General features: G+C 42.3%; 1 protein-coding gene and 1 long non-coding RNA gene across 3 annotated transcripts in view; both read left to right on the plus strand.

Moving 5' to 3' along the window:
* Positions 1–14,832, plus strand: part of LOC140428499 (uncharacterized) — a 51,428-nt gene extending 36,596 nt beyond the window's left edge. Inside the window, exon 2 of the long non-coding RNA XR_011948799.1 lies at positions 7,372–14,832. This is a non-coding gene — a long non-coding RNA (uncharacterized lncRNA). The remainder of the gene's footprint in view (positions 1–7,371) is intronic.
* Positions 1–16,676, plus strand: part of LOC140428497 (disks large-associated protein 4-like) — a 730,056-nt gene that overhangs the window by 665,852 nt on the left and 47,528 nt on the right. The gene's annotated exons all lie outside the window — the stretch shown is intronic.

The raw sequence follows: 16,676 nt of genomic DNA on the forward strand, positions 1-16,676 counted from the left end.
GTTGCCGTCCCAGTTGTAATTAGCCTTTCTTGGACCATTCTAGGACCTGCTCCTTTCTCTGAAAACTATGAAACCGAAAGATCACCGCTCGAGGTCGCTCATTCGGTCGAGGTTTCTGCCTCAAGGTCCCGAGTGCCCTGTCAACGTCTGGCGCAACAAATACCTCATCACCACTCATCAATTGGGAAAACTTTGCCGCAAAGTATTCGGTCAGCTTTGTGCCCTCGACCTTCTCAGGTAGACCCACCAGCCTCAGGTTCATATTCCTGGACCGGTTTTCTAAATCATCCAGCTTCGCCTTGAAGCCCTTGTTCCTATCTTTGATTGCCATTTCAGCCTCCAAGGACACAAGTCGGTCTTCGAGCTGCGATAAGGCCTCCTCCATATTTTGCTATTTTTCTGCCTGCGCTTTAACCGCTTTAATTGTTTTGCTCATTTGATGCTTTACTGGGTCCAAAGCTTCCTCCACCAAGGCTTTAAATGAAGCCTTCAATTCCTGACCGTTTTCCTTGAAGCACTCATCCATTTCTTCACCAAATTTCTTTAATTCTCTGGCTACCACCCCTGCCATCATGTCGAGGGTGATCGCCATGGCCATTTCCTCCACCATCTTTTCCTCGTTGCTTGAACTCGGCGTTTTTAATTTCGCACCTCCACCCCTCTTTGATGTCAATTTCAACATTGCACTCTTTGTGGTCAATTTCACTTCCAGGAAAGTCAATTTTTAAAAGAACTCTTCCGATTGGGCAGATAAGCCCAAAGTGCCGGAGCCTGCGTGGGAGCCACCCGAGATGTAGCCGCTGCCGCACCAGAGGTCCACCAGCATACATTTCTAAAGGGAAAATCGTGTTTCACTAACTTGCTGATGTTTTTTGAAGACTTAACAGAGAGTTGATGAGGGTAATGCTGTTGGTGTGGCGTACATGGACTTTCAAAAGTCATTCGATACAGTGCCACACAACAGAGTTGTGCGAAGTTATAGCTCAGCTCATAGAATAAAAAAGACAGTAACAATGTGGATACAAAATTGGTCAAGTAATAGGAAACAATGGTCAATGGATACTTCTTGGGCTGGAGGAATGTTTGTAGTGGTGTTCCCCAAGGGCTGGTTTAGGGACGCTTGCTTTTCCTGATGTACATTAATGATTTAGACCTTAGTGTGCAGGGGACAATTGAAAAGTTTGTGGATTTCAGGGCAGCACGTGGCATAGTGGTTAGCATTGCTGCCTACGGCAGAGGACCCGGGTTCGAATCCCGGCCCTGGGTCACTGTACGTGTGGAGTTTGCATATTCTCTCCGTGTCTGCATGGGTTTCACCCCCACAACCCAAAAGATGTGCTGGTTAGGTGGATTGGCCATGCTAAATTACTCCTTAATTGAAAAAAAATAATAATTGGGTACTCTAAATTTTAAAAAAGTTTGTGGATTACACAAAACATGAAAACATTGTAAGCTGTTGGGAGGAGAGTTTTGAAATTCAAAAGGTTGGTGGATTGGGCAGATATATGGCAGGTGAAGTTCAATGTGGAGAAGGAGTGGCACAGTGGTGCAGCGGTTAGCACTGCTGCCTCACGGCTCCGAGGGCCCAGGTTCAATCCCGGTGGGTTGGTAGATTGGCCACACCAAATTGTCCCTTAATTTAAAAAAAGAATTGGGTACTTTGAGCTTAAAAAATGTTTTAATTTAATGTGGAGAAGTGTGATACATTTTGTTAGGAAGAACAAACAATATGGGGTACAATGGATGCAGGAACAAAGGGACCTACCTGAGTGTATATGTGCATAGATTATTGAAGGTAGCAGGAAAGATGGAGAGAGCAGTTAGTAAAGCATACAGTGTCCTGGCATTTATTAATGGGGCATATATTACAAGAGCAAAGATGTTATGCTGAACTTATACAAGACATAAGTTAGACCTCAGCTGGAGTATTGTGCATAGTTCTGGGTGCTGCACTAGTGGAAGGATGTGAACTCATTGGACAGTGCAGAAGATGTTTACAGGAATGGTTAGAATCATAGAATTTACAGTGCAGAGGGAGACCATTTGGCCCATCGAGTCGGCATTGGTCCTTGGAAAGAGCACCCTACTTAAGCCCACGCCTCCACCCTATCCCCATAACCCAGTAACCCCACCTAACCTTTTGGACACAATTTATCATGGCCAATCCACCTAACATACACAGCTTTGGACCGTGGGAGGAAATCGGAGCACCCGGAGGAAACTTACGCAGACACAGGGAGAAAGTGCAAACTCCACACATAGTCACCCGAGGCCTTAATTGTATCCTGGACCCTGGAGCTGTGAGACAGCAGTGCTAACCAATGTGCCACCGTGGTTCCAGGGATGAGAGACTTTGAAGTTCGATTCGAGAGGTTGGTCTGTTATTCTTGGAGAGAAGGCGGTTCAGAGGAGATTTTATAGAGGTGTTCAAAATCATGAGGGGACTGGACAGAATAGATGGATAGAAGCTGCTGCTGCATGTAAAAGGATCACAAACAAAAGGGCACAGATTTAGTGTTACAAACGAAGCAAATGTGAGACAAGAGAAAACCTTCTGATAGTGCATGGTTCAAGTCTGGAATGCACTGCCTGGAAGTGTTGGGCAGGTGGGTTCAATCGGGCGTTAGATGATTATTTGATATAAACAGTTGATATAAACAATGTACAAGGGTATGGGGGGGGTGGGGGGGACACGAAAATGGCACTTAGTGATAATGCTCAATTGGAGAGCCGGTGCAGACATGGGCTGCATGGCAACCTTCTGCGTCCTAACTATTCTGAGTTAGGAACAGCAATTTTCTAAGTGAGGTCGGTTTTGTTGGAGCGGAAAGTCTTGGTGGTATAGGTCATGCCCTGAGACTACTATTGAAATAAATTTAGGGAATAACTGGCATCTACCCAGTAATGTGGGGAATTGCTCAGGTACATTCTGTAAACAAAAAGGAGGGCAAATCCAACACTGCTAATTACAGCGCTATCATGCTACCCTTGATCATCAGTAAATTGATGGAATTAGTCACTTGGCAATAACCTATTCAATGATGCTCTGTTTGAGTTCTGCCAGGGTCACTCAACTCCTGATCTCATTCCAGCCTTGATTCAAACATGAACAAAAGAGCTGAACCCAGAGGTGAGAGTGACTGCCCTTAACATCAAGGCTGAGTCTAGCTTCAAAGAGCCCTAACTGGAGTCCATGGGTATCCGGGGGTGGGGGGGGACGGGGACGGTGTGTGATGGAAAGTCTCCACTGGTTGGAATCTTACCTCGCACATTGGAAGATGGTTGAGGTTGTTGGAGATCAATCATAGATTCAGGATATCACTGCAGGAGTTCCTCAGGGTATGTCCTCGGCCCAGCCATTTTCAGCTTTTTCATCAAGGACCTTCCCTCCATCGGAAGATCAAAAGTGGGGATGTTCATTGTGCAATGTCTAGCACTATTTACTGAAGCAATCTATATCCAAATGCAGCAAGAACTGGACAATATCCAGATTTGGGCTGGCAAGTAACACTCATGCCACATATGTGTCAGGCTACATGAGTGTTAAGCACTGACCATCTCCAACAAGTCAGACTATTACCATCGCCCCATGACATTCAATGGCATTACTGAACCCCCCAATATCAACATCCTGGGCATTACCATTGATCAGAAACGTAACTTGCTGAAAGTGAAAATCGTAAACTGTGGCTGCAAGAGCAGGTCCGAGGGTTGGAATCCTGTGGCAAGTAACTCCCCTCCTGACTCCCAAAAGCCTATCCACAAGGCACAAGTCAAAAGTGTGATGGAATGCTGTCCAATGCCTGGATGACTGCAGCTTCAATAACATTGAAGAAGTTGACACCATTCAGAACAAAGCAACCAGGTTGATTCACACCACATCTAAATCTCTCCACCAACGTAGTAGGAGCAATGTGTACAATCTACTACAAGATGCACGGCAGGAACTGGCCAAAGCTCCTTCGATAGCACTTTGCAAATCCAAAACCACTTATTATCTACGCAACTTCGAAGTTCCCCTCTAAGCCACTCGCTGTCCTTACTTGGAAATATATCACTGCTGGATAAAAATCCCAAATCTCTATACTTAACAGCACTGTGGGGGTACCTGCACCACATGGACTACAGCGGTTCAAGAAGGCAGCTCACTACTGTCTCGAGGGCAATTAGGAATGGGCAATGAATGCTGGTTTGATCGACGAAGCCCACATCATTTGAATGAATAGTCAAAGGATTGCTGTTGTGTACTGTGTATCATAAGACCATAAGACATAGGAGCAGATTAGGCCATTCGGCCCATCGAGTCATGCATATTGTTGCCACAGTTTGCTCATAATGAGTCCAGCAGGGTCTGTTTCTGTTAAGCTGCTTAAGTAGTGTTGTGGCTGCCAATGGTGATTATTCCAGTCGAAAAGTGAGTATTCCATCGTATTCCTGATTGTTTTGTGGGCAGTGTGCAAAGGCTTTAAGGAGTCAGTAGGTAAGGCACTTGTTTACAGGTCTCTGCCATATTCTTACAATCAAGGTGTTGCTCGATTGAATCCAATTAAGCCTTCTGGCTGTTGTTTTCCCTTGGCTTATTGAGGGCGGAGGACTTGGAAGTGTCATTGGAAGTTTGAGTAGTTGAGCTTATCTTGTTCAGAAAAATGTGTAATTAGGATGTTATCTGCCACTTCAGCCAAAGTCAGATTTTGTCCATATTCTTGTGTTGGCTGGAATGTTCTGTTTCCTGATGGCCACTCTGGTATGTCCAGCTCAATTATCCAGCTCAATTTCTGACCTTATGATGGAGTGAAAGGCAATGGTAAAGCAGCTGTGGTTGGACGGAGAAACTCCAGCAGTGATGTCATAATCATACAGTACATAAGAGGGGGCCACCAAGTCGGCACCAACAAAACTGCACTAAATCTACACTAATCCCACTTTCCAGCACTTGGTCCATAGCCTTGAATACTATAACATTTCAAGTGTTCATCCACGTACTTTTTAAAGCTTGAGGTTTCCCGCCTCTACCACTCTCCCAGGTTGTGCATTCCAGACTCCCAGCACCCTCTTGGTGAAAAAACGTTTCCTAAAATCCCCGCTAAACCTCCTGTCCCTCACCGTAAAATACCCCCTCATTGACCCTTCAACTAAGTAACGAGTGTCCTGGGTTATATTAATTAACCCCCAAAAACCGTGACCATTTTTGTTTATTAGTTGTAACTAGCACTTGTGTCAGAAAGCTACCAGTTATATCTTCCAGTTTTCATAACATTAAAGGCACTATTTAACTTGTTAATCATACATTTTATATGTTGTGCATTCATAGGTGGATGAAATAAAATATTACGGAGTTGTATATCATGGGAAATTGCCACCATTCGGATTCAAATTTCCAATGCAATGAGTTTAAGGAACAAATACAAGCAGGAAGTTGGGAACAGAGCACTGAAAACATTTTGTAGTCATGGGGCACAAGGGGACCCATGTGGATTCATGATGTTACAGATAGATGTTTAGCATGTAAATGATTGGTTTTGGGTCAGTCGTAGACAAAATGGTGCTAGGCTTACAGTGTGATGCTTCAATTTCCACACTTAATTAATGTCATGTGAAAATGCAAATTATGCTCTCCAATAGTAGATAATCACACATGCACAAATCTCCTTGTTATGTTAGTGTGTAAAATTGTGCAACTGCTGATAAACCTGTGCTACAATTGATGCATATCTGACACCGCCTCCTCTCACTCAATTCAGTGCATCTGGCTGTATCAATTGCCATCTTTTCCACTTTTTCCCTACAATATTCTCTTCACTACTTCGGATTGTGAATGAACTCTAATATTGAGTGTATGAACTCTAATATTGAGTGTATTTTAGCTCAAGTTTAAAGCTTGGGACTCACCTGCTTACTTGATCCTATTCCCACCAAACTGCGTTACACGACTTTCTTTTCTGGCCTCCTTGGAACTTGACGTTCTAAATGTTCTCTTATTGGTCTCCGTCCCTTTTCTCTTACAATGCAAATATTTGCTTCCATGATTCTGCTCTGCCACTCAAACATTTGAAATTAACGGAAATCTGACCAACCTACTGAGCTTAATTTGGTATACACTGAAGCCTCCCCACCTGACGATTTATTTTTTAAAGTATATTTAATGAGATTTTGCATTTTAAAGAATTAAGCAACAAAGTTGCATCCCCTAAGTAGGAAGAAGGAAAAAAACTGCTTAATATACATGAGGACAGAGCGGAAAGGCGAATGACATCACAATCAGCTTGATATAATCATTAGACAGGATTAGGTACTCGTATAGCCCCATCGGAGACCAAGGAACAGACAGGATAGTCAAAAAGATATTTCAAAATGGTGCACCCCCTCCCACGTCCACAGGCCAATGATCACCACGAAAAAACACGATCGAGTCTCCAGCGCCACTGTTGGTTGCGCACCAACATACATCTGCCTCAACTCCCAGCAGCCCCAAAAGTGCCGCTGATCCATTGCAGCCTCCTCTTTCAGAAACCAGACCCATTTGCACCCATGTGGAAACCAAAGTGAATTCATCCTTGCAAAAGAAAATGCATGAAAACCCCAGTCCCAAAGGGGAGTTACATAGATGTCACATGATGCAACTAAACCCCAATCCTGGCCTTGGGCAGAACCAAAATAATTCCAAACTAATCTTGAGAGGATCGACATGGTCTCCCAGCCACAAGGGAATGGGAGTCAAATGCCCCTCCCATATTCCAAACCCACCTATGAAGCGAGAGAGACCCAAGCAGAGAGAAAGTAAGAGGAAAATAAACTCTATCTCAAGGCAGTGTCAGAAGAAACCCAGTCCTCCCAGGATAAAGAAATCTGCCCAGGCCATCGAAGGATAAAGACCAGTCAAAAGGGACGATCCTTTAAAACAGAAGAGGAATTTCTTCAGCCAGAGGGTGGTGAATCTGTGGAACTCTTTGCCGCAGAAGGCTGTTGTGGCCTTGAGTGTCTTTAAGACTGAGATAAATAGGTTCTTGATTAATAAGGGGATCAGGGGTTATGGAGAGAAGGCATGATTGAATGGTGGAGCAGATTCGATGGGCCAAGTGGCCTAATTCTACTCGTATGTCTTATGGTCTCATGGTCTTACATGGATTCTTAAATTCAATAACTTAAAAAGAAACGAAATAATCAAAGCAAAAAAAAAAACAAAATGGAGGGGAGCTATCAATCTAAGTGAGAACTGCCACCCACCCCTCTCCCTGCCCCACTTATCCCCCCCAATAATCAAAAGAAGTAAAACTACACAAATTACATTTTTCAAATTTGACACAATGATTCTGCTAAATCAAGATAATCAATAATACAGGCCTTCACACTCACATTTCAACCTCCATGCAGGAAAAAAGACAGCAACAAAAAACCAAGAACATGGTCAACAGGGCGCAACGTTTAGGATTACGACGAACCGCAGGGCAATTTGCAGGATAAGGATTTCTTCCATGTTGCACAAAAAGCCGAAGAATAAGACTGGATCAATGAACACTCTTCAGGATCTCTCAAGGATTCTAACGATTGAAGCACGAGACACCATCACTCCAACTGCCATGAACTGATGAGGATTCCAACATTTTTTCTTGACTCTTACCCACATAAACACCATCAGAAACTTCCAGGGACCCAGAAAAAGATGAAATGTGCACCAGGATGAAATGACGGATTTAAGGATGAGCAGAGCCGGAGCTCAGAGAAACACAACCGCTCCCCTGCCACATCAGGTGCCCCCTCCTGGACTATATTTCTGCCAACTGTTAGTTCAAACTGTTGGTGTTGGTGGTTGCAAAGACCTCATCCGATCACCCCTTGGTGTCTCTTCCTGCTCCTTTGGCACCTTCTTGTTCCACCTCTCTCTCTTTGAAAAAACTATTGTTTGCAGCCTTGTATCAGTCCCAAGTTTCTCCTAAAATATCCTTCTTCCATTCCTCTTGCTCTGAGCAATTTTTCATCCTCTGTGATTTCAGCATGGTTTTATGAAGGGTAAATAGTGTTTGACTAATTTGCTAGAGTTCTTCAAAAATATAACAAGCCAAGTAGATAATGGAATTCGGTAGATGTAGTATATTTGGACTTCAGAAGGAATTTGATGAGGTGCCACACAAAAGGTTAATACACAAGGTAAGATCGCATGGGATTAGGGGTCATTTATTAGCTTGGATAGAAGACTGGCTAATCACCAAAAGGCAGAGAGTTGGGGTAAATGGGTCTTTTTCTGATTGGCAGGATTTAACAAGTGGGGTGCCACAAGATTTGGTCCTCGGGACACCAACTATTTACATTATATATTAATGACTTGTATGTAGAGATAGAAGATACTATAACCAAATAAGATGATAAAAGATATTGACAAAGTGGACCTAGAGCAGATGCTTCCTCTTGTGGGGCAATCTAGAACGAGAGGTCATAGTTTTAGGATAATGGGTAACAGATTTAAAACGGATGAGAAATTACTTCTCAAGGGTCGTGGAATTCACTAATCCAGAGTCCGGTGGATGCCGGGGCATTGAGTAAATGTAAGTGGGAGATTTAGAGTTTTAATTATTAATAGGTTGAAGGGCTATGGGCTACGGACAGGAAAGTGGAGTTGAGACCGAGAGGAAATCAGCCGTGATGGTATTGAATGGCGGAGTAGGCTCGACTGAATTGCCTATTCCTCCTAGTTCTTATGTTCTCCGTCTCAAATCGTTTGGTCTTCTCTGATGTCCCGGCCCTCCTGTCCTTTTATTTCTCCATTTTTTTTTTTTCATGGCTACCCTCTGGACCTCAATGTTATAGCCTCTCGATAACCATAAACTCATTCACAAAAAAAAAATCTCTGACAACTTCCTTGTATTCTTCACTACCCATAACCTTCCTTCTAACCCGATTTCATCCTGTAACCATCTCTTGGATATTCTCCAATTCATTTAGTTTGTAGCTTGAAAGTACAGCTACACAGCAGTTAGACTTAAATTCACAACAATACTTCTGCAACTGGTGGGCCACATCATCAGATAACACTGTTCCCAACATCATGACCATCTGAAAAGCAATATTGATCCCTATTTTGTTTCTTCACCATTGACTGTGTCTCTCAATCGCCTTTCACTGCTCTCTCCCTTTACATAAGAAATAGAACAGTAGACCAAATGGCCAGTCGAACTTGCTCTACCATTCATTACAATTGTAGGTAATCTTCGGCTGCAATTCCACTTTTGCATCTGCTTCCCATATTCCTCAATTCCTCAATCTGTCTATCCCAGCCTTCAACATATTCAGTAATGGCGCAGCCACAGCCACCTGGGCTAGAGTGTTCCAAAGATTTACAGTCCCTTAAGTGAATAAACTTCTCATCTCAGTCCTAAATGACCAGCCCCTTATCCTGAGACGGTGTTCTGGGTTCCTTTACCAGGGCAAACAACCTCTGTGCCTATCCAATAAAGCCTCTTTAGAATCTTGTATACATGCTGCAATGAGATCACATCTCATTCTTAACTCCCGACCATGTGGACCCATCAGCCTCTCATCAAATGACAAACCTCCCATACCATGAACCAATCAAGTGAATTGCTTCCAATGCAAATATATTGTTCTTTAAATATAGAGACAAAAACTGCATGCAGTTCACAAGAGTCCTGTACAATTGTAGTAACATGTCTTTATTCTTATACTTTAATCCTCTTACTATTTGCCTTTCTATACAACCAAGGCTGTATAGAACTTTAGTGCGGTCGCACTTGGAATATTGTGCACACTTCTGGTCGCCACACTACCAGAAGGATGTGGAGGCTTTGGAGAGAGTGCAGAGTAGGTTTACCAGGATGTTGCCTGGTCTGGAGGGTGTAGCTATGTGGAGAGGCTGAATAGACTTGGACTGTTGTTTTCATTAGAAAGACGAAGGTTGAGGGGTGACCTGATAGAGGTCTGCAAGATTATGAGGGATATGGATAGAGTGGATGGGCAGGTACCCTTTCCCAGCGTGGAGGGGTCAGTCACCAGTGGGCATAGGTTTAGAAGAGATGTGCGAGGCAGGTTTTTATGCAGAGGGTGGTGAGTGCCTGGAACGCATTGACTGGGGAAATTGTGGAAGCAGATACATGAACGACGTTCAAAAGGCATATTGACAAAAACATGGATAGGATGAGTATAGAGGGACATGGCACAAGGGAGTGCTGAGGGTTTTGGCAAGGTTGGTATCATGACCGGTAGAGGCTTGGAGGGCTGAAGAGCCTGTTGCTGTGCTGTGTTCTTTGTTCTGATTGCTTGCTGTACCTGCAACTTTATGGTCTTTGTATGGGACCCTCTGATCTCACTTTTTTTTTAGAAAAACTCTGCTTTTCTATTCTTCTGACCAAAGTAAATAACATCACACTTCCCCATGTCATAGTGCACCTGCCACTTTGTTGCCCACTCACTTAACCTGTCTTATAATTCTCTGCAGTCTCTATGTCCTCCTTACAGCCTGCAGTCGCACCGAGTTTTGTATAGTTAGCAAACCTGGATATGTTACTCTGTCTCTTTGTCTGTGTCATTAATATGGATTGTAAATAGCTGAGGCCCAGCACCAATCCTTGCACCAGTCCATTAACCACAGCCTGCCAGCTTGAAAATGCCCCATTTTTTTCCCCATTTGTTCTTGCTTCCTGTCTGTGAATCAAAACTCTACCCATGCCAATATATAACCAACTACATGTATCTTTTGTGTGGCATCTTATCGAATATATTTTGAAAATCCAAGTATACTACATCTACCCTCTAGTTACAGCCTCAAAAGATTTGAATAGGTTTATCGAACAATATGGTTTTTCCTTTTTTTTAAATCATGTTGACTTTGATCGTACTTTGATTTTCTAAATGTCTTAATATTTATTTAATAAGTTGCAGCACTTTACTGATGTCAGACTAACTGACCTGTAGTTCCCTGTTTTATCTCTCCTTTCTTGAATTGCAATTTTCTGCTGGAACTGTTCCAGAATCTTGGAAAATCCTAACAAATGCATTCATTATCTGTGCAATTAACTCCTTTAGAACCCTAGGATATAGGCCATCAGGTCCTGGGGTTTAGTCAGATTATAGTCTTTGATTTCTCCACTACTTTTTCTCATATTAATTATCATAACTTCCCATTTAACCGTAGATCACCGTCTATTCCTGGTATGCTATTTGTGTCTTCTATTGTGAAGACAGAAACAAAATTTGTTCAATATCTTTGTCACTTTCTCATTTTCCATGAAAAATTCTCCTTTCTAAAGGACCAGTATTTACTTCAGCTACTTTTTTTGAACTTGTATAAACTCCTGCAATTTGTTTTTATATTCCTGGCTAGTTTATTCTATTTTCCTCCTTTTCTTTCGCACTTTGAGAAACTTATTGACTTTTTGTCACTAAATCTAGGATAATCCATTCAGCAGCCACAACTGCTTTCTCCTGCCAACTCTTGCCCTTTACCACCCCAAACTAAATCCTTCCTGCAAATCTGTTTGATTTCTCTGATCGTTTTTTTTGTCCTGCCTCAGTTCAACTTCAATGTCTGAATGAAAATCACATACGATATCCTTTGTGATTGACTTTTCTATTTCCTCCTTTGATAAAGGAACCATGCCACTCCTTCAACAGTGCAACTCATTGTCCAGTTCTGAGGAAGCCCTTGCTGGGTCCACTTTTGTCTAGCTGATTGTAGCAAGAGTAGCTGCAGTAATGGTTTTCCTTTCTTTTGCCTTTGTGCCATTACCCCTGAAGTCCCCATGGATCTAACCGAGGCAGCATAATCCCTATTTACACACTGGCCCAGTGACATCAGTACACTCTTCACAGCCAACACCCCTTACAAATCTTAACTACTGTCAGGCTACTTGTCCAACATCCAGTTTTAAATTAGCTTGTTTTTTAAAGTTAGACCTTCATAAGGCCAAAACCATCCACTTCGGCTCCCAACATGGAATCCATACCTTTTCCACCAGTTTTATCCACCTGCTCAGCCACCGTCTCGTGTTGATTCTGACTGCAGAAAAAATCCCTCAAATGCTAGAAATCTGAAATAAAAACCGAACATGTTGTGCAAGTAGGTGAGTTCTGACAAAATGGCTTGAAACATAACTGTTCCTCCGCCATGAATCAGCTGACGATTTCCAGTGTTTTCTGTTGTTATTTCAGACTGTTTGAAGTCTTGCCGTCTCTTCAAGCCTGAGCTTTAATTCTTACATCGATTGTCTATCACAAAGACCAGTTCCTTCCACCTGTAGCATCACTACCTCCATGCATTTGCTACTGGTACTGCAGTGACAAAATCTCACGAATGAGTATTCCACCACATGCCGAGGCTAGTCTTCCACTCATGCAAAACTCTTGTACTTTTCTTGCACCAAGTCCCACTCACTGCTCACCTTCCTCTTTGCTTATCTATTTTTGCTTCCAGCCCCCAACCCCTTCGATTTAAAATGCTCATCCTTGTGTTTCAATTCCTTCAAAGCTATGCACTTCCCTATTTGTTTAGCCTCTATCCTGTAAAACTGGATAACGTTAAGAGTTCAAATAATGTTCGCATCTGCATGGACACTAGGATTTGCATTCTTCTAAAATCTGCAACTGGATTATAACCTTGCTGTGACACAAGATTTCAATCCTTTTGTTTATGCTGCTGCACTCGTACATTTTTTGGTTTCTGAATTATTGCGGTATAATGTTCCTCCTTTCCTGGCTGTATGGTGAATTGCATGCAAGAGCTGAGTGTGAGTAAATTCCATTGTTATTGCTCACTGGCTTTCTTGTTCAGGCTCTGAACTTGTTCAGAACATCATTAGGTAAGTAGTGCTTTTAATAAAGGGGTGGAAGAAGCTAGAATTTCCACGAGCATCACAATTCCTCCAGCGCTATGTGCCTTCTGTGCTTTACACTGTTTTATGATGTCTTGTACATACAATTATTGCTAGAATTTTATTTCTCCTGATTTCATTAAGCCACTTAAAGGTTGCTCTTTGATTTGTCATTGAGGCTTATGTGATTTTTAGATATGTTGTAGAAAAGTAACTGCCTCTTGCTGGGAATCCTAACATCATTGATGTTTCTATCAACATTTGTTTTACCGGTTACCATGCATCAGCATGTTGGTACTGGATGTATTTGATTCATTCTACATGAATTTTATGCAATAATGGTAATGTACACTTGATGCAGAAACATGCATATGACAACTCAAATTGTTTCATTTTCCTTGGGCAGTATCGTTTTTCGGGTTTAACACAGCTTAACCTTCCTTATTGACAACACTAATAACAGCTGTTTCTGCACAGTGATTGGGAGCAAGAATCCCAAAGAGTTCTCTTCCTCTTCCACTTCTCCACAGCTGCATTTACCGAAACTAGAAATCTGAAATAACACACAATATTGGAAACACACCTTGGCTTCAGGGAGGACCGAGATGAGGGCATTCACCCTTTGTCAAAGTTGAAAGATCTCGACTAAGCCATGTATTAAATGGTCTGAAAAATTCATATACAAAATACCTGTTCATAACAGAAATTCTGCCTGATCCATTGAATGTTTCCAGTGCTTTGTGATACTTTTTTGATTTCTACTATTTTGTTTTCTGAGCATTTAATACAAAGCAGAATTATGGGAAGGAGACACCATATGCACAAAAAAGGTTGTATTTTTTGGAAAACGTATTTTCATAGAAAACATGAAATAGTTAAATGGCAAAAGTAAAACATGGGCGGTATGAAAAAAATCGAAGATGAAAATGTGTGAATAGCTGAAGGATGTGGGGATGAGGCAGATAAAAATAGAAGCACAAAAAAATGGCAAAATGGAGTATGTTGCAGCAGCTTAGCAAAGGAATAAAGGAGATTGACTTGAATCATAGAATTTACAGTGCAGAAGAAGTCAATTCGGCACATCAAGTCTGCACCGGCCCTTGGATAGAGCGCCCTACTTAAGTCCACCCCTCCACCCTATCCCCGTAACCCCACGTAACCTTTTGGACACAGGGCAATTTAGCATGGCCAATCCATCTTTGGATTGTGAGAGAAAACCGGAGCACCCGGAGGAAACCCACGCAGAAACAGAGAGAAAGTACAAACTACAGACAGACAAGTCGCCAAAGGCCGGAATTGAACCCTGGAGCTGGGAGGCAACAGTGCTAACCACCTCATCAGCTTGGAATCTAAATGTTTGGCCCATACCCCAAATGCCAAACTGTTCCTCTTCTGCCTCACAGCCCCCATCCATTAATAGCTAGCATTTTACCTTACTTGCCACTTAAATGGTGAACATACTTAGAATTTAAGTATCCAAAGAATATTTGAAGCAATTGTGCTACCAGTTCTGTAGTATAAGAAGCAGAGTTCAGAAGTGGCATTTACTGCAATAATCATTTAACCATTCTTTAAAAAGGGAGACGTCATCCATTATGGTTGCCATCCCTGCAGACTTTGACATTTCACTTTAGAAGTTAATACATCGCTTTTTATCCTTTTTTCCCCTTTTAAACATACAGTATTTACGACTGACTAGAAATGGGTATGTCAGGGAAACTGGGCAGCTTGTGTTTTTAACAGAGTGCTCTATAAGGATATTATTTTACACACACTTTGTACTATGCATTTATGCTTCCACAGATAATTTGTAGCCTCAGTAAATTTATTTAATTACAAACTATCCAAAGTTGATGTGACTGTTATCTTGTATAATTTTAGAACTTAAACAAATGATAAACAATATTGGTGTGATGTTTCTACCATGGTTTCTTCTCTAATGGTTTGTGCTCAAGTCTGATGTGTTTCATTTTTAAAAAATCTTTCATCCTAAAATAAAAATATTTAGAATAGATATCTTGTGTACTCTTGATTTTGACACAAAAATGAAGTTCACTTTCTCTTTTTTGGGAGGGGAGGTGGGGGAGTGGTATTTTGAAGTATTTCTGTATTAAAATAAAATGTACATCTCCTACTCACTGATGTATGATTATCCAAAATGGTTGCATTGAGATAGGCAGGTGGAGTCTTCTCATTGTGCATAAAAAATTAGTTCCATTTGTGGCTTACAAACCAATAACTGATTCCGAGGTGGTATTTTTAAAAAATAACAATTATGTATTGTTGCAGCCAGGGCCAGGGAGCAAAATCATTTGACCTGGTGCTTCTCTTGTTTCCGGGTCCATTATTCCCCATCCATCCCCTCAATCACACATGACATTGTTTCCCCTTTTAAGATTCAGCAAACAATCATGGGTCCTAGTAAAATGATAATGCCCATTGTCGGCGTCTATTTACATATATTGTCCGATAATATATGCAGCACGGGCCATTAATATTAAGAGCAGCAACGAGGAGTGCAGTGGGGGGGGGGAGGTGAACGTTCAAAAAGGAAATGGGGAGGGTACAGGCCCAACATGGTCCCTCTAGCAAAGTAGGAAGAAGTACCAAGCCCAGAGAACCATGGATGACCAGAGACATTCAGGATATGATGGGAAGGAAAAGAGAGGTTTTTAGCAAGTACAAGGGGAGCAAATCATCATAGATTATCATTTAATTTACAGTACAGAAGGAGGCCATTCAGCCCATTGAGTCTGCACCGGCTCTTGGAAAGAGCACCCTACCCAAGGTCAACACCTCCACCCTATCCCCATAACCCAGTAACCCCACCCAACGCTAAGGACAATTTGTGGACACTAAGGGCAATTTATCATGGCCAATCCACCTAACCTGCACATCTTTGGACTGTGGGAGGAAACCGGAGCACCCGGAGGAAACCCACGTACACACGGGGAGGATATGCAGACTCCGCACAGACAGTGACCCAAGCCGGAATCTAACCTGGGACCCTGGAGCTGTGAAGCAATTGTGCTATCCACAATGCTACCGTGCTGCCCTCACGGTATCAAGGAGGCATTGGAGGAGTAAAGAAAGTGCGGGATGGAGCTTAAGAAAGCAATTAGGAGAGCAGAGAGGGAATATGAGAAAGCTCTGGCTGGTAAAAGTAGGGAAAATCCCAAGATATTCTATAAATATATCAATGGGAAGAGGATAACCAGGGAATAAGCCATTAGGGACCAACAGGGAAATCTGTAGGTGGAGCCAAAGAACATTGATAGGGTGTTAAAAAAATACTTCATATCTGTCTTCACCCGAGAGAATGAGGAGGTAGATATGGAACTCTGGGAGAGAGACTGAGGTTCTTGAGCAAATTGTCATAGGGAGTGACACGGTATTGGAGGTGTTAGCTGGCTTAAAAGTGGGCAAATCTCCAGGTACGGATGAATTGTGTCCCAGGATGCTGTAAGAAAGGTTGTAGCGATAAGCCAGGGAACTACAGACCAGTGAGGCTCACATCAGTGGTAGGGAAACTATTGGAGAAATTTCTGAAGGAGAGAATCGATCTCTACTTATAGAGACAAGGTTTGATCAGGAATAATTAGCATGGCTTTGTCAGAGGGAGGTCGTGCCTAACAAATTTGATTGAATTTTTTGAGCATGTGATCAGGTATGTAGATGAGGGTAAGCAGGTGATGTAGTTTACGTGGATTTCAGCAACGCCTTTGACAACGTCCCACATGGGAGATTTATAAAGAAGGCAAATGCACATGGGATACAGGGGAATTTGATAAGGTGGATTCAAAATTGCCTTAGCTGTAGGAGACAGAGGGTGATGACAGACGGCTGCTTTAGTGACTG

Source organism: Scyliorhinus torazame, chromosome 8, assembly GCF_047496885.1.
Source record: "Scyliorhinus torazame isolate Kashiwa2021f chromosome 8, sScyTor2.1, whole genome shotgun sequence".
NCBI classification, from domain to species: Eukaryota; Metazoa; Chordata; class Chondrichthyes; order Carcharhiniformes; family Scyliorhinidae; genus Scyliorhinus; species Scyliorhinus torazame.